Below are 26,532 nucleotides of genomic sequence, written 5' to 3'. Positions count from 1 at the left end.
CAGCATAGTAATGCCCAAGGAGTCCAGACATATACTTGCCCTTGTGTGTCGCTTCAGGTACGTCTTCAAGCATGCGTAGTTGGAGTAGTGCATTCCAAAAACGCTTTGTGTACTGAGGAATAGGCTCACGATCCCGTTGCTGAAGAAGATTCCATTGCTTTATAGCTTTCTCATGAAATTGTGGAGGAAGGAAATTCTGCATGAACTTCTTCTTGAAATTCTCCCAGGTAGCAAAACAATCTATACTCTTGCGTACTACAGTCCACCAAAGAGATGCTTTGTCCACTAAATGATTAGTGACACACTTGATTTTATCTTTTTCTGCATAGGTTTCCTCATGGAAATAGTCGTCAAACTGACTAATGAATGCAAGAATACTTTTTCCTTCTCGTATGCCATTGAAAGTACGGAATTTGAAACTTCTTTTACTTATCTTTGATTCCTTGCAGATGGTTTGAGCTTCGAGAGTTGCGTCGAAGGTACGTCGGATAAGATCTTCAGATTGAGGTTCTTCTTTGTCGATAGACGATCTTTGTAAATTTGCCAATTGAACTTGCAATGCTTGCCTAGCCCTTCGTTCTTCATCCAATTGCATCATGATTAAGTCCAGCTTTTGCTCCATCGTAGGTTCAGGTAGGTCGCCTTCAGCCATTAGATCATCCATATGTGGTTCCGTCATCTTGCAAAACTCAAAAGACCTTACTCACTCAAAATCAAGTTAGCGGGATGAGCGTAGCTCAAGTTCGGGAATACAAGGCTTATGTATTTTTTGGTGTGGCTTTCACAATCTTCAAAAAATTTACGTTTTAACCTTCTTCGTATGCTAAAAATGCTTCAGCAAACCTGTGTATGGGTAGAGTACCTTCAATGAACAACTTTGTAGTTCGGAGTTTCTGCGCAGGAACAGCCCTTCTATTAGTTTTGGACAGAAGTCAGTTTTGACTCCAGTTGACTTGTCTGACTTGCAGAGTACCAGACTAATGTAACTTGCAGAGTTTGTTGACTTGCAGAACTTAGTCGCTTTATGGAACTTGCAGAACTTGACTTGAAGGAACTTTGAAGACTTGAATGATTGAATGGCTTTAGATGACTTATAGGATTAAGAGGCTTAATGCTTCAGATCATCCGTCGATTTTAAGGACATGAATATGTCCTGAGTGCAATTTTTGGCGCTCAGAACAGCCCGCCATCCTTCATTACGAATTATTTTGAAGCTTAACTAAAGCTTCCAATTAACTAAGCTTTGAAACTTTGAAGATTTAAGCTTTTAAGCTTGGCAAGAAATATGGCTTATCTCTGTGTAATCACAACTTGATGAAGAAGATGTAGGAGTGGTCCTCCGCCTCTGCAGACCGGTCCTTTGCGATCTGATGATGGAAACAAGGGTTCTTGATCCCCAGAAATCTGCGTGTATTGACGGTTCGTGACGAGATTGACCGTAGAGCCCAATCGTTCCAGGAGCTCCGCCTTCGCACGAGATGGGTAGCGATTGGAAGCTCTTGATCTCAGCTTCACTCTGATACCACTGGTGCGCAGATCGGACATTGTATGCTTGCGTAGTGAATGCCGAAAGGTCCCCAAGAACAATAGAACTCTACTTTTTGCACAAATTACAAGGTAAAAAACATGAACGATGTCGAAGGGTTTTCGAAAGCAAAGTCGCGACCACAAAGGACCTTGATTAATTTCAGGATAGAAGATCAATCAAGCGAGATCAGATTCAATTTGAAAGTTCAATTTTAGATAATATGTGACATATATTCAGTTACATCTGAATGGGAGCATCTCCAATAAACAACTTGATGAATACTCATGTCATATAATTTGCAACTCTCTTGAATAGATAAAATTTCTGTAGCAGCCATCCAGATCTGGTGTAATTTTAGATAGATATACACAGTTCAGATCATAATGCAGAATCTGAAAGTCTGAGATCTTTGTTGCAGGTTGAAAGTCTCATAGAAATGTGGAGTACCAAGCTTTGATAGAGTTTTACAACTGGATTCAATGTATGCTCTAGCATAAGTGCTTAAGCCAAGTGTCTATAAGGATCTCCAAATGTGGGAAGGTTCTTTGAAAACAAAAGAATTAAAGATAAAACTGTTGATGTTGAAATACTTCGTTTTGAGAGGCTTGAAGATTATGTAGTAGCTGTAACTATGACTGCTGCTGTAAATGTTGAAGATACTTCTGCTTTTGATCTGGCATTATCTCTGTACGTCCTGAAAATTGACCAGATTCTAGAGGTTGAAATGTCATTGCTGAAGAGGTTTTCCACTGTTCTCCTGGGTTAAAAAATCTAGTATCATTAATTCCACTTGCTGCAAAAGAACTTGCATCTTGATTTCCACTTGTTTTTGCAATTTTAGAGGCTAATTGCAACAGAATTCGATTATGTGAACTGGAAGAAATGAACTGCTGTCTGACCTCCACTACTTAGCCTTTCATCACCAACATCTTTTCAAGCACATTCCGCTGCTTTAGCTGCTGCGATATAAACCCAATTCTCTTATGCTGCCCCTGTAAGTGACTTTATGTGCTACTAAAAATCTGTAACCATGTGCCTCACATGGGCTTCTCGAAGGTGATCTGTTCTTGGAATTCCTGAACCTTCTTCTGGATCATGTCCACAACATGGGGCTGGATGAAGAGGCGGCTATCGTCAAGCACATGCATGATGAATTTCTGAGCATTGGGCATACTCTCGTTCAAGCTGATGACAAACTCCTTGAGCCGCAGAAGCCCCTGCAATCTTCTCTTCAAAGAAATTGAATCTCCTCTTTTCTTCCTCTTCGTATCGCTCCCTTCAACTCTGCACCCTTTCGCATCAGCTTGAGCTCCCTCATTACATCAAGAGTCATGCTTTCTGCTTCAGCAAGTCGAGCATTCAACATGAAGACCAATTTTGCACATGTTGATGGTTAGCCCCTCCTCGTCGACAGAGCAATGCTTGCCCTCCAATTGACGACTTCCAGTTCGTTTTCTGATACGTGCAGCTCTGTCGCAAACACTATTAGTGCTTTTCAACGAATAAGTCATTATTGAGCCACATTGACTGCATATGCCATATTTCCCTCATTGTTGTTAGCTAGAAAGCACAAGGTATAATCAAAACCTTCGAGAGGAAGGCCTTCAAGAGATCTTTCCCTGAGATCGCAATGTTGGTCATCGTTGAGAACTGGTTTGCTTTCAATGTCAAGCTTCTTCCTTCAGAAGTATCTTCCAATCCTCCTAGAAAATATGGTGTCTTCGAATGAAGCCTCACTGGGTCAAATTCACAAAAGCAGAACTCCTCACGAACCAGAAAGCAGAAGAACCAATCTGTGTGTCTGTATCACACGTTCTTCCCCATCGTGCACTCTCGTTTTTTTTTTTAAACTTCCTTTCCCCAAAAAAAACAACGACCTCCCTTCTCCATTTCCAGCGGCTCTTCTTTTTCCTTCGGACCCATAAAGCAGGCCCCCAATTTAGCTTTTCTCTCCACCATGCTACTGGGATTTGCCTTTTTCAAAATAGTAAACAAAGAGCCGTTTTATCTCTTCCAGGTCCCTTTCATATACAGCATGCCTCACAGTCAAAAGTACGACTATTGAGCACCTATTTTTATCATGGCCTTGCATAAAAATCTGCTTTCTATCAAGTTCTGTGTTGATCTCTGCTTCTTTGATAAAACCAAATGATCTCCTCATTTTCACAATTAGAATTTTCTGAAACATGTACTGAATTTGAATCATAAATCAGAAGGAAAGTTTTGTCTTTCAAAACTTCTAGTGTTTACACTTGGCTGAACGGAAACATGTCAGAAGTACCCATCAACCCTGTGTGTGTTTTATCATTGCCGATAATAGCCTCCCTTCTAGTATAGGAGCTCGCAACTAGTTTTGCGAAAGGATTCATTGTGGAGGAATCAGGGTCATTTGATAACAATAGACTGTCAATCCTCCCTTAGCTGCCACTGGGTACAAACACATCTTCATCAATCAAGCTCTTGTTGCTACCTTTCTTGCTTATGTTGGAGACCTCAGAACCAAACGATTCATTATGACATCTAGTCATGTTGTCACTAGATGATTTTATATGCCCATCTTCCCCTATCAAATTGATTGTATAATCAGAACCATTTTTATTTGACTGCTGGTCATTGTCATTACTGTCTAGATAGGACATCAAGTTCCCTATCAACTAGCCCTTCTTCTTTCCCTCTTTGGCTTTTTCAGAGAAACAGAAAAATAGCAATCCTTTTCCCACATTCTACATATCCTGAAAGCTTCGCATGAAACTGTGTTTCAAACTGGTAGACTGTCAAAAACTTGGCAGCATCTCCATGAAAGCCACATTTGATATACATTTCTACCAGCATGTTTCCCACAAGGAACTCCCCTTTCAAATCCCCTTTGAATTATTTCAGCATGCATTTCATGTCCTGTTTCCAAAGCTCTTGCAATGCTACAAGTTTTCAAGTTGTAAAGATAAATGAAAGCATCTGGACGTACCTCTTCATCAGTCCCATGTTCAGCATATCTTTTTGGTGGATTCCACATCTTGGATGCGCAGCAGTATGACAACGACAAGAGCAAGAGACCAATTGGGTGCAATCTCCCCCCATGCCTTGTGTGAGCACTCCACAAAGCATGTATTTTATGTATTATTCATCTTCAAGCTCAAATAATAGCCCAAATTACAAAATAGCTAGCTTTTAGCTTTTGAGTTTGCTTTAACACAAAATAGGAATAAAGCTAATGGGCGGTGCCCAAAGAGTCTAGCATGCCCAATACAATGTCCAAGTAGAAATAACATAATCGTGCGCCCATGCGCATACAAAATAATAATAAATATCCAACGCCTCAATAAATAGGCGCGACAAAATATAAGTGCCATGCCTAAGGTATGCACCCATCAAAATATAATCAATAAATCGAATACTCGCTATCCTCCAATGCTTTCCTCTGCCACTGTTGCTATCTCTACACATCAACCGAAGCATTCACAATCGTTAGTAGAATAATACAATTAAACTGACGAAAGTGAATACCTAGCAATCTTCAGCTACATAAATAAATCAACTGGTTAGAAATAAATCCTAACCTTAATTTATTACGAGTGTGCACTCTAAACTCATAAACGTTTATTAATTTAATATGCATTTTGCGGAATCACCTGCTATGAAATCACCCATGTACACACTAAATTAATGAAACGCCCAAAAAGGACAGCGTCCCCATCAATTTCTCGCACAAAGAATCCACTTTTTGTATGAGCCCCGGTCATCAAAGTTTATGAAATCCACCGTAAAACCTCACGGAATCCATCGTGAAATATGCCTCTTGGCATCAGAAAAGTACACACTGCATTTTTTGTATTAGTACATAGAGTTCTCCCTTCCACTTAGCTAGTAAAGTATTCATGGGAAAGTACAAGATATCTCATTTTCCAAAGACCTATAGGCATCATGACTAAATCCACTGCCCACTTAAAATCAAGAGACAAGGGATATGTGGGCTGCAATCCATCCCGATGTCTCTTTGACATGTCATATATGTTTCCACAAACTAAGAAATATCCTTACACATACCTTGCCACCAACATGTTTCTTTAATCTTTGAAAAAGTACCCCAAACACCTTTATGGCCAGCCCATTAGCTTTCATGAAAGTCTTGCATAACATTTACTTGTGAAGCTCTATCACCCGAAACTCACAATGGCATATCCTATTTCTTTTTAGCATGTTTCCACAAGTATTCATCTTTTAAGAAAAACCCTTAGTCTTTTCTTGATCTTTTTAAACTCCTCATCCGACCACTTGTCTCTCTTTGTTAACGTTCTGAGGCATTGACCATTTCTTAGCCACTCTCCTATATATTTATATTTCAAAAACACTTCTACACAAGATGCATAACATCTAAAGTGTCTTCTCTTTGTTGTACAAGCTTTTGTTTTTGTTAGTGTTGTTATAACTCCTTGCATTGCTGAATTCACTCTTACAACATCATTTTAAGGTGCAAGAAAGTCATCTTCTTCCTCCTCAACCATCATCCCATCTTCATTCTCATAGCATGCCTGAGATAATATGTCTGCCATTGGGTTATCTCTTCTTACAATATGCTGAAATTCAGGATTCAAAGATTTGATGTATGCAATTTACCCGAGCATAGCAATGTGTGGGGTAGCATAACTAGTAATCATACCCAATATCAATAAACCATTAGTCTCAATGCTTATGTGAGAACCCATAAAACACTACAAGATACATGCCTCATACCGATGTTCAAATCAACAAAAATGTTTATAAAAACAATTACCCCCCTCAATCACTAAACGTGTCGGTATTAGCATCTCCATGAAATTGTCGCAATTTGGGTCTATATTTGCATTGCAATGTGAATCAATTTTGCAACGCAAATACTGACACAAATTGTGACAGTTTGCGACCTGTATTACGATGCCAATAGCGATGCGTGTAGTAAATTTGAGATGCTAATAGCGATAGTTATAGAGAAAATAAAATTTTGTAATAGGGTAGTGTATTTATATTCTACAAATGGAATACATGTTAAGTGTGCAATGATAATCAAGACGAGTGAAAAATGCACTTGAACCCACAAGACTAATTCATAGAATAAGTACAAGATTGCTAATAAAAACTCATGGAATTATGGCAAGATACAAAGGTTGATTACAACATAGTACATAGAAGATGCTTGCATAAATCACAGGACCAAAAAGGAAGAGAATGTGCGCTTCCCAAATCCAAGCACGAGCTATAGATCCTCGCCATTTGAAATCTTGTGTTGATAATAAGGAGCATCGAATGGAGTCTGCAAAATGAGCAACTGTATATCAATTCACCATACATAATGCATTTTAATAAAAAATAGTAACTACAAATAAGAAAGATGAGTAACTTACTGGGCCAATGTGTATACAGTCTAACAATCAATGCAGTGAGAGCGTGTCTCTCTGCATAATATCAAGTCTCCAAGCTAGTGGGATCATAGTTTATAATGAAGTGCTGCAAAGAAAATAGAATACAACTGTTAGAAACATGATTGTCAATACAAGTGATATTGCAAATAAGAAGGCGAGAATAACAAAAGAAAAATTTACAAAGTCCTCTAGATAAGTCATGTGGCTGCCACTCCCAAGATGATGGACCACCCCTAACTTTAGTTGTGCCCTCACTGCCTCTCGCTGCTATTGCCAACGTCTTAGAGAATCTATACCCTCCTCCTTGAGTCTCTGCCAGTCATCCCAGATCTAGCCACTTGGGCTTCGAGGTGCCACTCTTGATTACCTTGCATGTGTTCAATGTTTTGTGTGACATATTCCTATGCATGCACTCCATCATCCACCCTGTGGCAAACCTCTCTACCATAGTGGATACCAAAAACTTCTCATTCAAGGATTCTACTATGTAGTTCTTTCTCATCTTGGGTATGTTCTTCCAATGGTCCAAGACGTTGTGCCGTCAAAAAACTTGTTGGCACAACTCTCTCATACTAGACATCACCCTCCTCCCCTCATCATTCATGATCATGGCTCCTGTCATGTCATCTACAAGATATCCATACCCCTCTGGGGGTATGTCTAAGGTGTGTCCTCTTTTACCTGTGACCATAATCCTGGGCATAACCAAGAGACCCATGTACATTTGGTGTATCTATGGGGGTGGTATCTCTTGAAGTAGCACACATAAGGGTGGCACCTGCAGAGGGCTGAGCAAAAGATGGAGTCATTGTAGTAGATATCCCCATAGGTGTGACAAATCCCATAGGTGACACAACTCCACCAGAACGATGAGACACAAACATTGCATCGATGTCTCCACAACAAGAACTTGAGCCACCCTCTCTCCAACCTACACGAGAGCAAGGAGTAGCACCTATATCTTGAGCAGACCACCATCTCACAGCATCCACATCTCCGCAGCACCCCTTAGAACCACTGCCTACATCTCGGCCCAGTCTGAAGCATTGAACTTATCTACTAGAAACCGAAGCATCGGAGCATACTAAAGTAGATCTCCCTGGTGGTGTCTGAGATAGCTCCTTATCTGCCATATCTCTGAATATCGAACCATTTGATCTCAAGACATACGTGTGAATATTTCTTATAACTCCTTGTCACTCATCCCTCGACTCATCCTGCTCTCCAAATATCATCAAAGGTCACCTATATATACAAAAAGTGATGTTAGCATAATCAATATAAAGATTCAAGCAAAGCACGATAATATAACTCAGAAAAAAGTGAAGTTACTTAAAATGCATATTCAAGAGTACCCTTATAAGCGATTCATCAATGAATTGAGTAGGCAGATGTTGTAAGTATGATGCGGCCTATGGTCCCATATCATTCTCCTAGCACAACTTTGCATATACTGGAAGGTCAATAGACAGGTCACCACAAAAGGATGAGTCCACATCATTCTCAAAGAATTCCTGGCCTCTTATCTTTCCATCATCATTACTTGATTTGTCCTCCTCTACACGCTCCAAGCCATCTTTGACCTCCACCCCTTGCGATATCGACCCCTCCATCTACATACTATCCTTATCTATGTTGAAACATTATTACTTTCATCATACACTCTCTCACTCTAGGGAGCTGAAGGCACAACATACCACCATCGAGGTTGTCAGGGGTTTGGAGAAAAATTTACATGTTCAAAATCACATATAAGAGAGATTCAACATTTGTGACATATCTATGTTGTAAAAAAAAGTTAAAAAATAGTTCATGCACCTATTCACAATGGGCTAGCAAGACAAACGTGTCACATAGATCTGTCCATCTTTTCTCAAAATCTAGTTTGAGAAATTCAAATGGACCTTGCCCAACGGTTTCCTTGGCTCCTTCTAATACCACTTTGAACCACTGCAAATGGAGTATGATCATGGATCCGTGGGTGGCTGGTCATTGACTCTCTTGCTCGAACTTTGCCATGGTAACACAATCCGTTGTGGAGCATATTTTGTCAATGTGGTGGATGCGAAAATGTCACTCGTGCAACCATGTCGCACTGTATATTTTATATTGTACATTGAAATGGTTAGATTAGTTGTCACATATAAAATCTAGATTAGATAACTTATAAAACATGTGGTCACCTTTGGACTACATTCCCTCGAGAATTCCCACTCGTCATTAGTAGTAGAGACCTCCACCCCTTCACGAGAGGCTATGATTCCATGTAACCATCGCATAGAAATAAACTATGGTATCTCCTCCATGCCCTCAGGATATCAAATCGGTTGATGGTGCATACTACCTCGAAATTTTGATCGCACTTCTTCCCGATCTTTCCTGGCAGCTTGCTTGTACCTAGCGAGCCATGTCTCCATGGATGCATGCAACATGCAAAAATGATTCACTTTCTCCTCCATTGTAGCATCCATCCTTTTTTCTATCCCATTTCCAACCACCACATCTCTGGTCACTCTATCATCGTCCTTCAGTGACCATAGCATACTGTTGTTTGAATCCACCATTGGTAGCCACTGTAAAATATGCATTAACACATTTGACACCAGCTAACCTTCAACCATGCTATATTTTCTTCTAGCGGAGCTCATTGTCCCAAAAGCCTTTTAGGATTTTCATTAAGTGCTCCAAGAAGAACATGCATTGCATATGGACAAGTCCCACAATCTCCACTTTATCTACAAGATGCACCAGGAGGTGGGTTTGTATCTTGAGCATGTTGGTGGGTAAGTACTTCTCAAACAGATAGACCGTCTCCACCACTCCCTACCTTGCGGATTCAATAGACGATGTCATTGATATCCTTCTATGAGATCCATTGCACTAAATTTGACAACTTGTAAATCGCCCCATGTATTTCTGGAGTGAGCCATCATGCGATTGCGATTGATAGTACAAATTGCTACAAATGAAGAAGCACTATAAACACTAACTAGACACCAAATAGTAAAATATGTAGGCCACTTACAATCAAGGCAAGTACAAACCTGACCTATCCTATACTAGTCATGTGATTTTAGTCCTGATAGTTGGTCATCTTTAGAAAAAGTGAATCTGAGAGAACGCATCATATCTATCGAGGTGCAGATAGACTTGATAATTTGCTTCACATTGCGCTTTTCTTTAGTGGATAGAATCCAATGAGTGTGAGATAGTTGCAAGTGACCATCAACACTCAACTATGGCCAAAGCACCTCCATCTGGCCTACCTCCTTCAAATCGATTCATGCCCCTGCAGTCTCTCTTTGTTGTGATGTGGTCCCATAGTAAGTTGTCCATATTCTTGAAAATATGCATGGGATCCCACAAGTGGTTGATTTGTAAGTGGGTCCAATACAACAACTCGTAGAAAACCGATGTCGGAGGGGTTTTTGTTGAAAGGTCGAATCCACCGTGGATCAGAACTAGAAGGAAGTAGAGATAGGAGATGGAAAAGAAGATAGAGAATACTCCCACCAGAGATTAGAAGTAGAAGGAAGTAGAGATAGGAGATGGAAGAGAAGATAGAGAATACCGAAGTGGTAAACACTACAAAGACAAATCACAATGAATCGAATCAATATGTATTGAAAGAACTTGGAATCTTCGCACTACTCAAAACAAAATGGTTTTTATCCTAATCTAGAAGCTATTTTTTAACTTTTTCATATTTTTACAATAAATAATATTAAAAATACTAAAATTATCTAAAAATATAGTATTTTCAGATAATCCATGCAACTCACACTAGTACTAATGGCTCAGATCACATTGACTCTCTAGATCAATAAAGAAGTCGGATGATGATGCATTCCATACTTTTTCACACTGTGTCCTCATAACATCACGACACCGAAAACCTCCGTGTGAAACATTTTCAACTCATACTAGCTTTGGGTTTTCATTCGTACTGGAAGTTGTCAAAGAAAACCTTCCCTCAATTCATGACCCTCGGGCAAGAAAGTGGTGTGTCCTTGATATACCATCTTCTTGATGGTTCTCATGACCTTCGGGAGTCTAAATGTGGCCCACGCAATCGATATGCATGATAACCTCAGGTAACCAAACCTATCCCAATACCCCTATTTAGTGAACACAAACTTAAATGAGCTATGATAGATATCACCAATGAGAACAAAAGTTTATTTACCTGAGCACTCCTTGAATCTCAAAAAGGCATGAATGGTCCACATGAGAATGACTCATGTATTGGTAGACCGTGGACCATTATGTTGTCGCAGTGCGTAGGATTGAGGGTCACCACAGGGGTTTGGCAAGAGAAGAAAGTATAGTTCAAGAGCGTAGATTTCGAAGATGGTAGAGATAAGAGAAGGGTTGAGGGTTCAAGCCAAGTTCTTGAAGATAAGAGTCAGTAGGGTGTAGGTAGATTCAAGGAGAGGAGTAGACGGAAGAGAAGGGGTTCGAAGAGATTGAAGATATAGAAGATTACTCTCTCTCTCTCTCTCTATATATATATATATATATATAGAAAAATACTAACAGAGATTAAGCCTATTAGTTTCTTTCAGCATTATGAGAAAATATAACTCTAATAGACAAAAACGTGTACAAAATAATACCTTCCTCTATGCTGCTCAGATCGACAATCTGATGCCTCCAATGGCACCGAAAGGAGGGGTTAAATACTAGGACACCTGGCCAGAATCCTGCCAGATCACTCCTTCATCTCCTACTTTCTTTCGGAGTGTTGTTCACTGCCTAAAAATAGCGATTGCGTGTCGCACGATTTCACTAATCTCTTTTTTTACATAAAATCCTCTCAAATTGGCTGAAAGCTACATGCTTTCTTTTACATATCCTCCTAATCTAGAAGTTATCTATAGTTTTATGAATTTTTACAATAGATAATATCTAGAATATAAAAAATTGACTAAAAACTTGTCCAAAAAAATCTAATATTGTGAACCATGGACACTAATACTAATGCCTAAAGTGGCATTGGCTCTCTAAATCTAAAAGGAAGCCACACTCTAGATTTTTTTACACGATGTATACTTAGCGGCACGACATCCACCCCCTCCTGACCTGCACATCCTCTGGCATGTGCCAAAATCTTACGGATTTGCAGTGTCCGAAGAAGTATCTTCTGCCATGTCAATGTCTTCATCTTCTGCCTCTTCTTCTTCCTCTATGTCTTCATGCTGTGGAATTATATTCAAGTCTTCTAGCTCATATGTTGAAATTTCTCTTCGTTTGAAGAGCTTGATTCTTTTTTGAGCTATGGGTATTTTCATGCTTGTTCCATCCAATTCAGCCAATGAATATGTGGCATATGGGCCAAACCAACGCTTTACCATCTTCCTAGAAGCAGTGTATTGATTGTCTAGGCTACTGTCATAAACAAGCATCCAATCATTTTCTTGAATTTCTCTTGGCGGAAGTCGATATTGCTTATCGCATCTTCTTTTGTTCTTTAGTATTATTATCTTTAGCTTCTCAATAGCTGCTTGAACATCTTTAGGCCTTCTTTCTAGCTGCCATATGTGCAAAGTCAGTAACTCTTCTCTACTGATGTCTTCCTCCCAAGGCAAAAAACTCCATGTGAGAATAGATTCTTCAATTGGCATAATTGGTTATTGTCCATGCATAAGTTCAGCTGGCATATAGCCAGTCACTGAACTGTGAGTAGTCTAGTCAGCCCATAATGTAAAAGGTAGCATTTTAGGCCATTCTTTGATCTTTCCTCTACAAGACTTTGCTAGAGCTTTGAGAATAGGTTGATGACCTCTCCCACTCTTTCCATTTCCTTTAGGGTTGTAGGATGATGTTAAAGCCAACTTAATACCCAATTGAGCAAAGAAGTTGCGTGCCTCATCAGCATCCAACTCTCCTCTATCTGCAATTACTTTACCCACACAACCATATCTACAAAACACTTCTTCAAGCAAAAAATGACAAACATCTTGAGTGGATATCGTTGTTAAGGCTTTGCCTTTAACTTGATTGGTTAGATCCTCTCTTGTAAGCACTAAATATTGCATATTCCATATTCCTGTAGGCATGGTTACAGGATCAATATCCCATCTATAATGTATAGACAAAGGATAAGTTGATTGTAACCCATCTCGATGCTTGACCATAGAATACATTTGACACACATAACAGGTTTCAACAAAATGTGCTATGTCCCGATACATGTTTTGCCATCAATATTTTTCTTTGACTTTACTAAAGGTTCCCCATATACCTCTATGGCCAGCCCACGAGCTTTCATGAAATTCCTTCATTACCTATTGTTGCAATCTTTTGTTACCTAGAACTCGAACAAACACTCCTTTCTTCTTCTTTGTATGCTTCCATAGATGTCCTTCTTTAAGAAAAAAGCCATAAGCTTTCCTCTTGATATGCTTGAACTCCTCATCAGTCCAAGCCTCCTTCTTCTTCATTGTGCTCAAATATTGGCCGATCTTTGGCCAATCTTCTTCAAGGAAATGAACTACAACTTGGGCAATGCAATGAGCATGATGGCTTCTAGTTGACCATCCTGTTGTTTTCAGCTTTGGACCAGTATATGCAGTAACTGAAAAGGTATTTTCAGTAGCCATGGAATGAAATTCAGCAAGTATAGATTCTTTAGCTTCATCTTCTTTCATCAGCTCTTCTTCATTGCCATATCTTGCACATGATAGCATGTCAGCAACTGGATTCACCTTTCCTGCAATATGCTTTAACTCGGGGTTGAGAGAATTAATATATGCAATCCATCTTAGCATAGAAATGATGGGTGTAGAGCAGTTGGCAATCATGCCCAAGAGTGGAAGACAATCAGTTTCTACCACTACGGAAGCATCTATAAAGTATTCACGACCACACTTGAATGCTCTTACAACTCTCCACAATTTCCTTTTTACTTGTGCATACCTTCTTTGATGTTCATTGAGAACTTTTTCTCCAAAACAAATTGCATACTTGTTACCTTCAAGATCCTCTTGGCCAACAGCCTATCCTATCCCAATGGGACTTGTATCCACAGTAAGGATGATGGGTTGACCATGTGAATAGTCAGCCCTTTTGAGAGTGGGAGCTGAAATTAATAGCTTCTTTAATTTACGCATAGTGAGAGTATGCTCTTTATTCCAAGAGAATCTTTGACATTTCCTTAATAATTGATAAAGATTTTCAGCTACATGAGCAAAATGTGGTATCCATATGAGATAGAATACACATGCGTCAAGAAATCTTCTCACCTCTGAAACATTTGTGTATTTTTCTTACATTCTACTGATGGCATCTATCTTGATTGGAGAAGATTTGCGTCCATAGGGGCCACATAAATGACCAACCACTAGGACTTTTTCTACTCCAAAAATCAACTTAGCTCCAGAAAGGGTAAGATGTACCTCTTCTAGCCTCGTCAAAATCCTGTCACAATCATAAGTATGGTTAACTACAAATGTCCTGCAACCATCTTCGTCAAGCTGCTCATTATTTTCATTGACTTCACATCCCTTGATAGGTACATCATCAAGAAATGGAAGAGTAAGTTGTGGAATAAAGTCCCTTAAGACTTTGTGCATGGCATTCATCATATGGGCTACGGAGTTTGTTGCACCTTGTGGTAGAGTGCACATGCGGACCAATCCAAGAGGTGTCTTCATTGTGTTAATGTCTCGGCTTTCTAATAAAATCTGAAATTGGTCATATCTTGAATATAGGTCACACATAGAATAAATTGCTCTACCTACAAAAGCTTCAGCAAACTCATCAACAATTAGACCCGAACCAACATTTTGGATTGTGACACAATTGATAGGCTGTAGATCTTGAATGAATTGCAAATATTCATTTTTATTAAGCACAGTAAACCATCGGTTTGAGTAAGGTGCTGAAAAAGGTTCTAAAATCTTCATTCTGATCTTCTCATTTACAAGTTCCAATAATTTGGGCAGATGCGCCCTTGGAACGGGAATGGGCTTGAGGTTCCGAGGCATATGTGGAATCGTAAAAATGACCATATGAGCCACAATATTTGGATCCACATAGCCTATTTCACTTGGTTAAAATGCAAAAGCTTTTCCATGTTTCATTAGCATTTGCATAAAAGAGTGTTTTTCAACCGGTGAAAGGAAAGAATTTTCACCTATTTTGAGCTCTTTTATACTTTCAGATGTGAACTTGTGACCAATGTTGGAAGGATCACGAAGACTTGGCTGATTTGCTACCCTATTAGTGAGCCCTTCACTTTCAGGAGACAGTGGGATTGCCACAGGTTTGACTTTCTTATCCACTGTCTTGTATTTTGTCTCCACTTGTGCTTCAATCTTGTCGAGTAAACCATTGTCTTCCTGTTCAACAAATTCTTGAATTTTTTGATAAAAATCCAACGTACATACTTCTATGGACTAATTTTCAGCCTGCTTTTCTACATGAGCAACTGCATATATTTTAGCCAATGTGTCAGTAGTAATAATTCCAAAAAAAATGCTCGAAATATCTTCATTTTCAGCCATCATGTTATAAGTTTTCAGCTCCCTTTTTACATGACATAAATATTTTCTTTCAACCTTAGTCATGGCCGGAAGAGACTTATAACAGCCCATACTATTGGCTATACATACATACAAATTTGCTAGAGACACAGTTTCTGTAGCATAAGGAGGTTCAATCTTTTTACATGATGCACTACCATAGCCTCCCTTTATAGTAGTACAGCCCGAAAACCCTTGAATTCTCGGGCATTACAAGGCACAGGATAATCACACAGTCAATCTCTGTTTTGATGATGGTTAACACACACAGTAAGAAATTGGACAGCTCATTCATTATCCTTGCTTCGGATTCGAGCATAGGAAGAACCATCATCAAGAGATTTTGTTTCCAGACGGGCTTCAGAAATGTAAGGTTGCCCAAGAATGATAGGGTAACTACAAGAGTCTTGAACAAAAAAGTGAAAATTTTCTTTTATGTCTCCAATAGTTACCTGCACATTAGGACATGCAGCATAAAACTCTCCAGAATAGTTGTTTGTAGCTCTCTTTTGCCATCCTGGATCAACATCTATGGGCCATCCGCCACTTTCATAGAGACTCATTGCCATGACATTTATCTGCGAGCCATGGTCTAAGAGTGCAATACATGATGTTTCTTTTTCTTAAATTTTGACGACTGTCTCTGTTGTTTCTCTTGCCCAATGCGTACGGGAGTAGTGACTACTTGGAATGAACCGAGCCTCTTCTTCGTCATGGATGTGCTGTAGATGGCCTTCTTTTTGAGAGGTGGGCTACCCAACTAGTTTGGACCAGTGGACCATTGCATTTTCAGCTTTCACTTCTTTAATTTTTGCATTCATGTTTTCTTTATCTTTAGCTTCAACTGCTGCAATTAATTCTTTAACTACTTCAAGTTGAATTCCTTCTGAAGTCAGCTTCTCTTCATCCTGCACAAAAACTCGAAGAACTTGGAAAAAAGCATGCACTATTTCTTCAGCTTCATCACCAACATATTGTCTTTTCCTTTTGATTACATTAATAATTACATCATGGAATTCACATTTGGCAATTCCAAGAATTTTGCCTAAGGTGAATTCAATTTTGCTTCCTAGAATTCGTTCTTCTAGGACTCGTTTGAGATCGGTTGCAGATTCTATGTTAGACTGCAATTTATAGCCTGGCTACTTGCCTTTCTTCTTTCCTTTGGTCTTCTTTGTTTGTGGCACATCTTCCATCTCTTGATCTGGGGTTATATTTTCAGCAAGCTTTGGTTGTTCGGGCATTTTTCTAGTTACCCATTTCGGAGGGCTAGAAGAGGAAGGCCGTGGTTCATATTCTCTTCTTCTCTTTTCTTCAATCAAGACTTCTTTATGATTGATGTCAGCCAAATGTGCAAAGGTAGAAAAATAATCTACCGGTTCTTTCCAACCAGTTATTCCTCGAATATACTGATAAGAATTTACCAAATCTTCTTTGGCTGCTTTACCACGTTCCATTTGATCTAGTGCATGCATCCATACTTTAGATTGCACATTAGCTTTACACGCTTTCAAACTTGATTTAATTGGCTAAATTTTGCAGCCCATAGGTAGCTGCATCAATTACTGCATAGGCATTCTTTATAGCTAAATCTTCTAATCTTTTCTTCATTCCACCATTGCCAAAATTTGGCTCCAGTGGAAGACCAATTTCAGCCGCATGAATTTTTTTATCTTTCCAAAAGACGAGCTTCTGTGCTTCAGCCTCACGGAATGCAGAACACTCCCTCTTGTCATGTTGTTGGCTGTCACACCAAATACAGCGCCTCTTAAAGCCTTCTCTTATGGGTCTTTGAGTTGATGCTCGTTCTTGCCCTTCGACTTTGACATCCAGCTTCTCTACTTTGGAACTAATTTCTGTAAGATTCAGATGAAGGTCATGCATTCTTTTAATGAGTTCATCCATTACATCATTTTTAGAAGGAACAGAAGAATAAAGAGTTGGTTTATTAGTCAAAGAAATAGGGGATTTTGAAGGTGGAACAAGCTCCATCAATGGAGTTGTTGAAGTTGAAGTAGAGCCCAATCTTAGTCGCATCCGCTCTCTTTGAGCAATCATGTTAACTACATCAGTAACATCTGTCCATGTAGTCTTGACTCCTGATTCGGAGGTAGTAACTTCTAGGCAATCAATAAGCTTCTCTTGCAGAATGGGATCTACATCCTTAAGGAATAATTCAATCTTCTGGCCTTCCATACTTTGTTGGTTTTCAGCATCAAGTTGTCCAAATTTACTTTCAAACTCATGGTATAGAGCTGTTGCAGCTAAATCTTTGTTGGGTTTTTCAACCCATTCAGTGAGACTTTTCTTCGTCACTAGGAGAGAGTCTTCTAAGAAGATTTCTTCGCGTAGGGATTTTTTGAATGCAGCCCAATCCACATCTTGTTAAAAAAGACCATGGATTCTTTCTTGAAGACCATGTTTGGCTAGTCTGGCAAAATAATGGCTCCATGCATGTTGTGGTACATCAACGAAGAACATTTTTTCAACATATAAGCGAATTAAAACGGAGACATTTTGACCATTAAATTGTTTTAATTCACGCCCAACTTCCTCTAGGGCCTTGATAGCTGTGAAATCAATCTTCTCTTTGTCTTGCCTTTGTTGTTGTTGTTGTTGTAACATTTGCATTTGTTGTTGCTGAGTCTGCTGCAGTATGCGCACCAATTATTCTAGAGTATCTCCTGAAGAATCCCCAATCTTGGAGTTCTCTTACACCGACCTTCATGTCGGGTTCACCAATGTCGCAACGTGTAGGGTTGAAGATCACCACAGGGGTTTGGCAAGAGAAGAATGTATGGGGGTTCAACAGCTTAAACTTTGGAGATGATAGAGATAAGAGAAGGGTTGAAGGTTTGTAACGTGTCCACTAGAATCATCCAGGACACGTCTTAGCAGTCCATCGGAAAGGATGTCTAGAAAACTCCGCCCGGCACTCCCATGGAATGTTACGGGTTTTGCAATCTAGGTCTTCCCGTGTTTGCCACGTAGCGGAAGTATCCTGGCCGTTCCCACTTAGGATCGACCTGAATTTGGGTTTTCCTGTTTGGTCATTAGCTAGCAGCAACTAGCGTCAGACCCGAGCGAACTACTTTACGCAAAAACGCCAGGTCCGAAGCGGATTCACGCTGCACTTGGTTCAAAGAGAATGGGAAACGAGAGGGATGCAAGGCTCAACCTATCTGCCATAAGGCATAGTCCCATTCCGTTCCCCTAAAACAACGTAAATTTGGGTAAGATGTAACTCTAGGTCATTGTTCTCGTTATTCGTTTTGATGATGATGATCATCCCGCTGTTCCTCGAGATCTTTGAGAAAAGTTCCCGGCTAACCGGGACCACCCAGCTGTAGGACGGACCCATGGTCCATCCTCCGCACTTTCCTCGGTTTGTTTTAGTTATGTAATTATCTAACACATTAATTTGACATATAACAAACAGCTTCTTTTAATTAACCCTGTTAAGCACTGGTTCCTTCACGTAATCTTATCACGTGACATAGCGAAACAATATCAAACAACTTCTTTATTATCATTTCATCATTTTATCTTTGGAATACAAGGAGTTCCGCCCGTTGGCTTGTCCATAATCCGCCCGAAGGCTTATCCAGTAATCCGCTAGGGATCACTATTCCAAGCTTCTGCCCGTAGACTAGTATGCGGGCCTCGAGATCCAATCCTGAGTCACGTTAGCCTCTTGTGCAGGACCCGGAAGGCGAGGGATTTACGGCCAGAGCCCCCCCTTGCACCCAAGCGTCCTCCTGCTCCAAGTAGAGCTCAACCGAAAGACCTCTCGCGGTGGGTTCGGTCCACGTTCCCGGCGCGGTCAACAACCCCCTTGGTTAGGGTCAGGCAGGCAGTCGGGGGTAACTGAAGCTGCCACTCCCTTCAGGCCTTCCACCTGAAGCATTTAGATATCTTTTCATCCTTTAGTTCCTTGAGCAAACAATGCAAACAGTGCTTTCTAAACTATTCAAGCACAATCAATTTCCAGTGGTCGTTTATTTTGGCCAACTGCTAAGGAGTGAATCCTTCTCTCCGAATGCATCCAGCATTCGATCTGGGATCAATTGCGACTTGGTAATTTTTCCCAATAAGGGTGATGTAACCGGATGACCACTCATCCCCTTGCAAGTTAAACTTGCGCAAGAACCTGCCAACCTCATTTCAAGAAATGGTAAAACTCTCTTGTGAACTAACCCCAAGTCTATGCGACGTTGCAACTTGTTTGCACAAGTGTCGCCTCTATTCCAAGGGATCATTTCACCCATTGAACGGTGTTTTCTGGTCAAGGAATTATGATTAGGCTAGAAGTAAGGTTTAGGGTGTCTTCTTACTCAACCCAATTCTAAACGCACTAGGCCGACAACGTTCGGTCATAGGGATCCAACTCAACCCAAGTTCTAGCATTAGGTCGAATGATCCTTAGGGTAGAAACCCTAGATCATTATTTGCGTGAGCGTCCAATTGACTCAACATTCCGGAAAGGTGGGTAGGACCTTTGGGTTTGAGGACTTCGACTTGGCGTCCAAGTACGATACTTGGCTGCATTTCTAACGTGCCAAGCCCTAGCTAGTACTTTGAGGTTTTTTATTGAATCGGCTAGTTATGCCTATACGAAACCCTAACAGTCATGATACCACAAATGACTTGGGTAAATTGACCTACTTGTCTTATGACAAGGACAATTCTTTCCTAGAGAAGATAAACTTGATCTAAAGTAGAAAAATAGTTGCAAAATGTTACAATACATATAAACATGTAATTCATTAATTCTACGCACCATAAGATCCGCAATGGCCCTATCCCTTTTTGCTAAAGTCAAAAGGCATGATAATTTGAAGAATAACTTACATAGGGCCTACTAGGATTTACATCAAGGAATAACACCTACAACCTTTTGTCTTTGCATTTCATGCTTTTATAAGCCGTGCAATCATTCCTAAATGCTACTTGATGAAATGAAATTTGCGAAAGTATAAGTGCGACCCTTAGATACAACAACATCGTGAATGAAGTTCATGCAATACTAAGGCAAGTGTCGATTTAATCTAATTGCAAGCATCTTTTCCCATGCAACTTATATAAGATCGGGGTTCTTTTTCATGCCGTGCAACAGGAATTAACAATTTCCTCATGCGAATCCTAACGAAGGGAGTTATTGCAAAAATACTCCCTTCCTTCATGACCAATGCACTTAACAATTTCCTCTTTAACCCTAGGCAATATGTGGCTTTCCTTTGAAAATGCACGACAAGGCAATTTACTGTTAAGGTCGTAAGATGGATGGACGATTAGCGTTTATATTGAAATTACCAATTTTTACCAATTGCATTTAACTTAGGTTAGGTGAATTTGAACATGCACGGTTGCTTCCTAATCCATGGAGTTGTCATGCTTAACGCATTACTTTAGTATGCAATCACAATAGAAAAAAAAAACATGGGTTTGTGGGTTCGGGGAGATGTCCACGTGAATGCTAGGAGAAGAACCTCCCGCAGGCGCGCCTTGCAACTTCTTGGGAGCCATCGTTAGCGTGCTTACGGACGTTCGGTTTGCCTTTACCCTTACGCGATCGATGATTCTTCTCTAACCGTTGCGAGCAGCTTCAAGATCTTTCCCCTTTTCCTTCATACGCCGGAGATCCTTTGCAAAGTGCGGATCCTTGAGAGTACCGGCTTGCGGGTTTTTGGGCTTATGGAAGGCCCGGTTTTAAAACCGGAAAGGCCGAGTAGGACCAAGGCTTATGGCCTTATCCTTAGAAGCTTCTTAAAGAAGCTTCTAGGAAGCTTCTGAGACCAGCAACGACGTCGTGGGAGGCCCAATGATTGGGAAGGAAAAGGCGTCGAGGACAAGGGAAAGGGCTTGATGGCGATGGCGAGGATAGGCGGCAGCCTGGTGGTCTCCAGCAAGGCGGCGGCGTCCTTCTTCTCTCCCAGCGTCGACAGCACTCCACCCTCCAACGCGGCGATGGCAGCAGCCGTCTGTCCTCCCCTCTCCCTCTTCAACACCTTAGCGGGTGTTTATATAGGCATGGGGGGGGGAGAGAAGGGCTCCACCACGTGGCCCCCTGCATGGGTTCCCCCCCTCCCCATGCAGCCCACGTCTCCACCAAGTCCATCCTCCCCCACACTCCCTCTCCTCCAGCCGTGCATCGACTGGGGAAAAGGGGTAAAAGTAAAAAAAATTTGCCTTGATAAATTCAATTTGCCCCTCCCAAGAGGGTGTTTACGTGCGATTTGTGGGTTTGAATCCTCGGTTTTGCTTTGCCAATGCGGAGGTCCCGATTTCTCGCGTGCAGGTCACAGATTACACTGCCGGAAATTCCAATATGAAAGATAACCTTTGCACGAGGTTTACGCCGTGTGCGGGAAATCAATATTCACGGGTGGGAATATTACATTCTCTCCCCCTTAGAAGAATCGAGATGTCCTCATCTCGAGGTAAACTGGGGATATTGAAGGTTGAGAGAGCTTTCATCCATCCAGGTAGCATCCTCTTCGGGATAATCTTTCCACTGGACGAGACATTCTTTCAAGGTTCTAGATCTTAACTGTCTCTCCCTAACATCTAAAATCTTATCCGGTCTTAGTTCAAGGACTCCTTGACTAGGCATTACAATTTGTTGGTCATCAAGTACATGATTAGGGTTGGGTACATATTTTTTTAAGAAACTAATATGGAATACATTATGAACTTTTAGGTTATCCGGAAGTTGCAATTTATAAGCATTGGGTCCCAGGCATTTGAGGATTTTATACGGCCCACAATACCTTGGACTTAGCTTCTTGCATTCTCCTAGAGATAGGGAACTCCTTTTAGGGCGTACACGAATGAAGACCATGTCTCCTTCCCCGAAGACCCTCTCTTGGCGTTTCAAATCCGCATATGCCTTTTGTCTATCTTTGGCTGCTTGTATGTCTTGTCTTATTGACCTTATTTGGTCATCCATGTCTTCCAACATTTGTCTTGAAGCTTCAACTCTTAGGGTTGGATCAGAAAAGTTTAGGGGACTTCGACAATCATGACCATACAATGCCTGGAAAGGGGTCATTTGAATGCTCTGCTGGTAAGAAGCATTGTAGGCAAATTCTACTAACGGCAAGTACTGAATCCACCTCTTCGGCTCTCGACAGCAGTATGCCCTAAGCATATCCTCAATGGTTTGATTTACTCGCTCTGTTTGTCCATCCGTTTGGGGATGGTAGGTAGTGCTAAAACAGAGTTGAGTTCCAATAGCTTCAAAGATAGCTCTCCAGAAGTGTGAAGTGAAGAGAGAATCTCGATCGCTAATGATTCTTCTAGGTAACCCATGTAGCTTGAATATCTCCTTGATAAACACTCTTGCAATGTCGGAGGCTTTATAGTTTGTTTTTACTGGAATCGGGTGTGCAACCTTAGTAAGCATGTCAACTACAACCATAATGGAGTTGTATCCTCCTTGGACTTGGGGTAAGCCCACCACAAAATCCATACTGATGAATTCCCATTTCATTTGGGGAATGTCAAGTGGTTGCAATTTTCCTGGCATCATGACATGTTCAGCCTTGATACGTTGGCAAGACAAACATTCAGTGACATATTTGAGAACGTCACCTTTGAGCCTCTCCCAATGGTAGCTCTTCCTAACTGCATTAAGAGTTTTTGCATAGCCAGGATGTCCTGCGAAAGGGGAATCATGAGCTTCCCATAATATCTTCTGCTTAAGTGACTGGCTTGTTGGTATACACAGCCTTGTTCTGTAGTAGACAAGTCCATTATCAATGGAAAATTCCTGATACTTAGCTTGTGACTTCAGATTCTGCTCCTTGGTAGATATTTCTTTTATCATGGTTTGGTAGGCCAAATCATGGCATGCTTCCTCTCTAGCTAGTTCGAGTATAGGATTGCTTGGCATAGATACCTTTGTAGCCAGAGATCTGGCCGTTGATGGATTCTGCAAGATTAGGGAATTTAGGAATGCCTTGCGACTGAGTGCATCGGCAACTACATTCTCTTTCCCTAGTCGATACTTGATTTCAAAATCATACTCCTCCAATACTTCAATCCATCGACGTTGCCTCATGTTGAGCTCGTTCTGGGTAAAAATCCATTTGAGACTCTTATGATCAGTTACTAGAGTAAACTTGTTACCCAACAGGTAGTGTCTCCAAAGCTTTAGAGCATGGATGACAGCTAATAACTCCAGATCATGTGTGGCATAATTCTTTTCATGAGTCTTCAATTTTCTTGAAGAATATGCTACTGGATGACCTTCCTGCATAAGTACACACCCCAAGGCAAGAATGCTGGCATCAGTTACTACCTCGAACTCCTTATTGAGGTCAGGAAGTTTTAGAATAGGTGCTGATACCAAACATTGCTTTAATTGGTCGAAGCTATTTTGTTCGGGAGTTGACCATGTAATAGAAGTCTGCTTCTTTAGTAAGTCGGTAAGAGGTGCTGCAATCAAAGCATAGTTTTTGATAAAGACCCTATACCATCCTGTCAAGCCAAGAAAACTACGTATTTCTTTGACGGATACTGGTATTGGCCATTCAAGCACATCTCTGACTTTGGCTGGGTCTACTGATATTCCTTCTGATGATACTATGAATCCTAGATATTCAATCTGACGTTTGAAGAATGCACACTTCTTCATTTTTGCATACAGCTTATGAGACCTCATTGTCTCAAGGACAATCCGAAGTTGAGGTTCATGATCTTCTTCCTGTTTAGAATAAACTAAAGTGTCATCGAAGAAGACAAGCACGAAATCATCAAGATATGGTCTAAAAATATCCTGCATTAATCTATTGAAGGTGGCAGGTGCATTTGTAAGCCCGAATGACATAACCAAGAACTCAAAGTGCCCATATCTTGTATTGAAGGCCGTTTTTGGAATATCTTCATCCTTGATCCTTATTTGATAGTAACCTGACCTGAGATCAATTTTGGAGAAGATCTTTGCACCTTGAAGGCGATCAAGAAGCTCATCTATTCTAGGAATAGGATACTTGTTCTTGACTGTTGATTGATTCAACCCACGGTAATCAATACATAGTCGAAGTGTCCCATCTTTCTTTTTCTGGAATAGTACTGGAGCTCCCCATGGTGAGTTGCTAGGCCGGATGTAACCCTGATCTAACAGTTGCTTGAGTTGTTCCTTCAACTCAATAGCTTCTGGTATGGACATTCTATAAGGTCTCTTTGCAATTGGCGCAGCTCCAGGCATTAGCCTTATTTCATGATCAACTTCTCTTGGAGGTGGAAGTTCAGTTAATTCCTCAGGGAATACGTCAGCGTATTCCTTTAGCCAAGAGGGTCCCTCATGAGACTCTTGCCTTTGATCTAATTTGTCGAGTTTGATCAGGTAAACAGGTAATCCTTTTCTAACCCCTTTTATGATCCGCGATACTTTGGCTAACTGGATTCTTGGCATTCCTGCCTCACCTTGAGTTGTAACAAACTTTCTTTCAGAGTTTCGAAAGGAAACTTGACCCTTTCCACAGTGGATGTGGGCGTCATTAGGCTTAAGCCAATCCATCCCGAGTAGACACTCATGGATACCTAAATTCATGACTCTGAATTTGACTGAGGTTTTCTTTCCTCCCAGAGAGAACTCTTCCTTAGCAGTTTGCCTGGTACAAGTTACCTCACGACCATTTGCCAGTTCCACAAGTAGGGTAGGTGCTTCTACTGTGGCTATTCCTAATCTTTTAGCACACGCTGGTGAGATAAAGGAATGTGTACTGCCACAATCAATCAAGGTTTTGAAGCCTTTACCTTGATAGTCTGACGGTGTTTGAATCACCGAGAACTGGCGATTCGGCCCCTTCTTGTGTAAAGCGGCATGGACTGTCGCTCTTTCGAATTCTGCTTCCATAGTTGGATCTTCCTCTTCTTCTGCTTCACATCTTTGCCTATTGGTAATGCAGGCAGTTCTTCCTCTTCCACTGGTGGCGGCTCCTTGACCGCGGCCTGCACCTAGACGATGTCCCTCGCTGAGCTTGGGACATTGCCTTTTGAAGTGACCGAGTTCGTTGCAGTGGAAACATCGGAGGTTTCGGCCATTACTGTGAGTAGGAACAAAGTTGTTGACGTTATTTGTCCTTGCTTTCTTCCTTTGTCCCTGATTGAGACCTTGAACTCTCTTCACTTGGGGTCTGAATGCTCCTCTGTTCGGGTCGCTATAAGACCAATTCTTAATACCCCTTGGTCTAGCTTGCACTTCCTGAATTATAGGTGCCGCTCGAATGAGTGCATCCTGAAGATCTGATGGTCGCATAGATTCGAGACGAGTATTTACAGGTGGATTTAAGCCCGCACAAAATTTGGACACCTGCTGCGTCGTGTCCATTTGTGGCGCATACTTTAAGAGTGAGACAAATTTAGAGTAGTATGCGTCAAGGGTGAGTCCTAACTGTTTTAGCTCATAGAACTCATTCATTTTCTGTGTACGATTTGCAGGTGGCAAAAATCGCCCCTGCACGGCTTGCTTTAACTTCTCCCAGGTAACGGATCCCTCTGATGTCCCTTGATCCCTACACCATTGTTTCCACCATAGTCTAGCTTCACCGGTGAGTTTTAATTTGGCGAGCATGGCCTGATTGGTAGGCGTAGTACCAGCTGCTTCAAAGTAGTCCTCCATAGATTCAATCCAAATTTAAGCATCAGACTGGACGAATCTGCCTCTCCCGTCAAACTCGGGTGGCTTTATCTGCTTGAGGAGGAACTTCTTCTCCTGGATCACAGTAGTACTTGATGTAGGGGGCGAATTTGGAACCTGTACCTGGGGTTGTGCATGGGTAAAAGTTTTCTTAACGTTATTGTATGATAATTGACATTAGCTTATCTTTAGTTCAGCTATCTCGTAAATCATGAAGCTACTTAACTTTTTGTAACAACCCTGATGCACAATCGGATATTGATAAAAGAAGTCCTTATTTATATTTACATGGGCGTAGCCTTATACAACATCTCGTGTGATGATAATCCAATCATTACATTTAGTTTGGGGAGAACAACGTTGTATTGCATTTGTCTACAGGAACTGTGTAATAGTAGGGTTTTGGGTCATGGATCCTTAGGAATCGATAATTCATTG

This window comes from Lygodium microphyllum, chromosome 9, assembly GCF_053477565.2.
Source record: "Lygodium microphyllum isolate KBCC chromosome 9, Lygodium_microphyllum_v1.1.10, whole genome shotgun sequence".
Classification (NCBI taxonomy): Eukaryota; Viridiplantae; Streptophyta; class Polypodiopsida; order Schizaeales; family Lygodiaceae; genus Lygodium; species Lygodium microphyllum.
Note: the sequence above shows the minus strand (reverse complement) of the source record.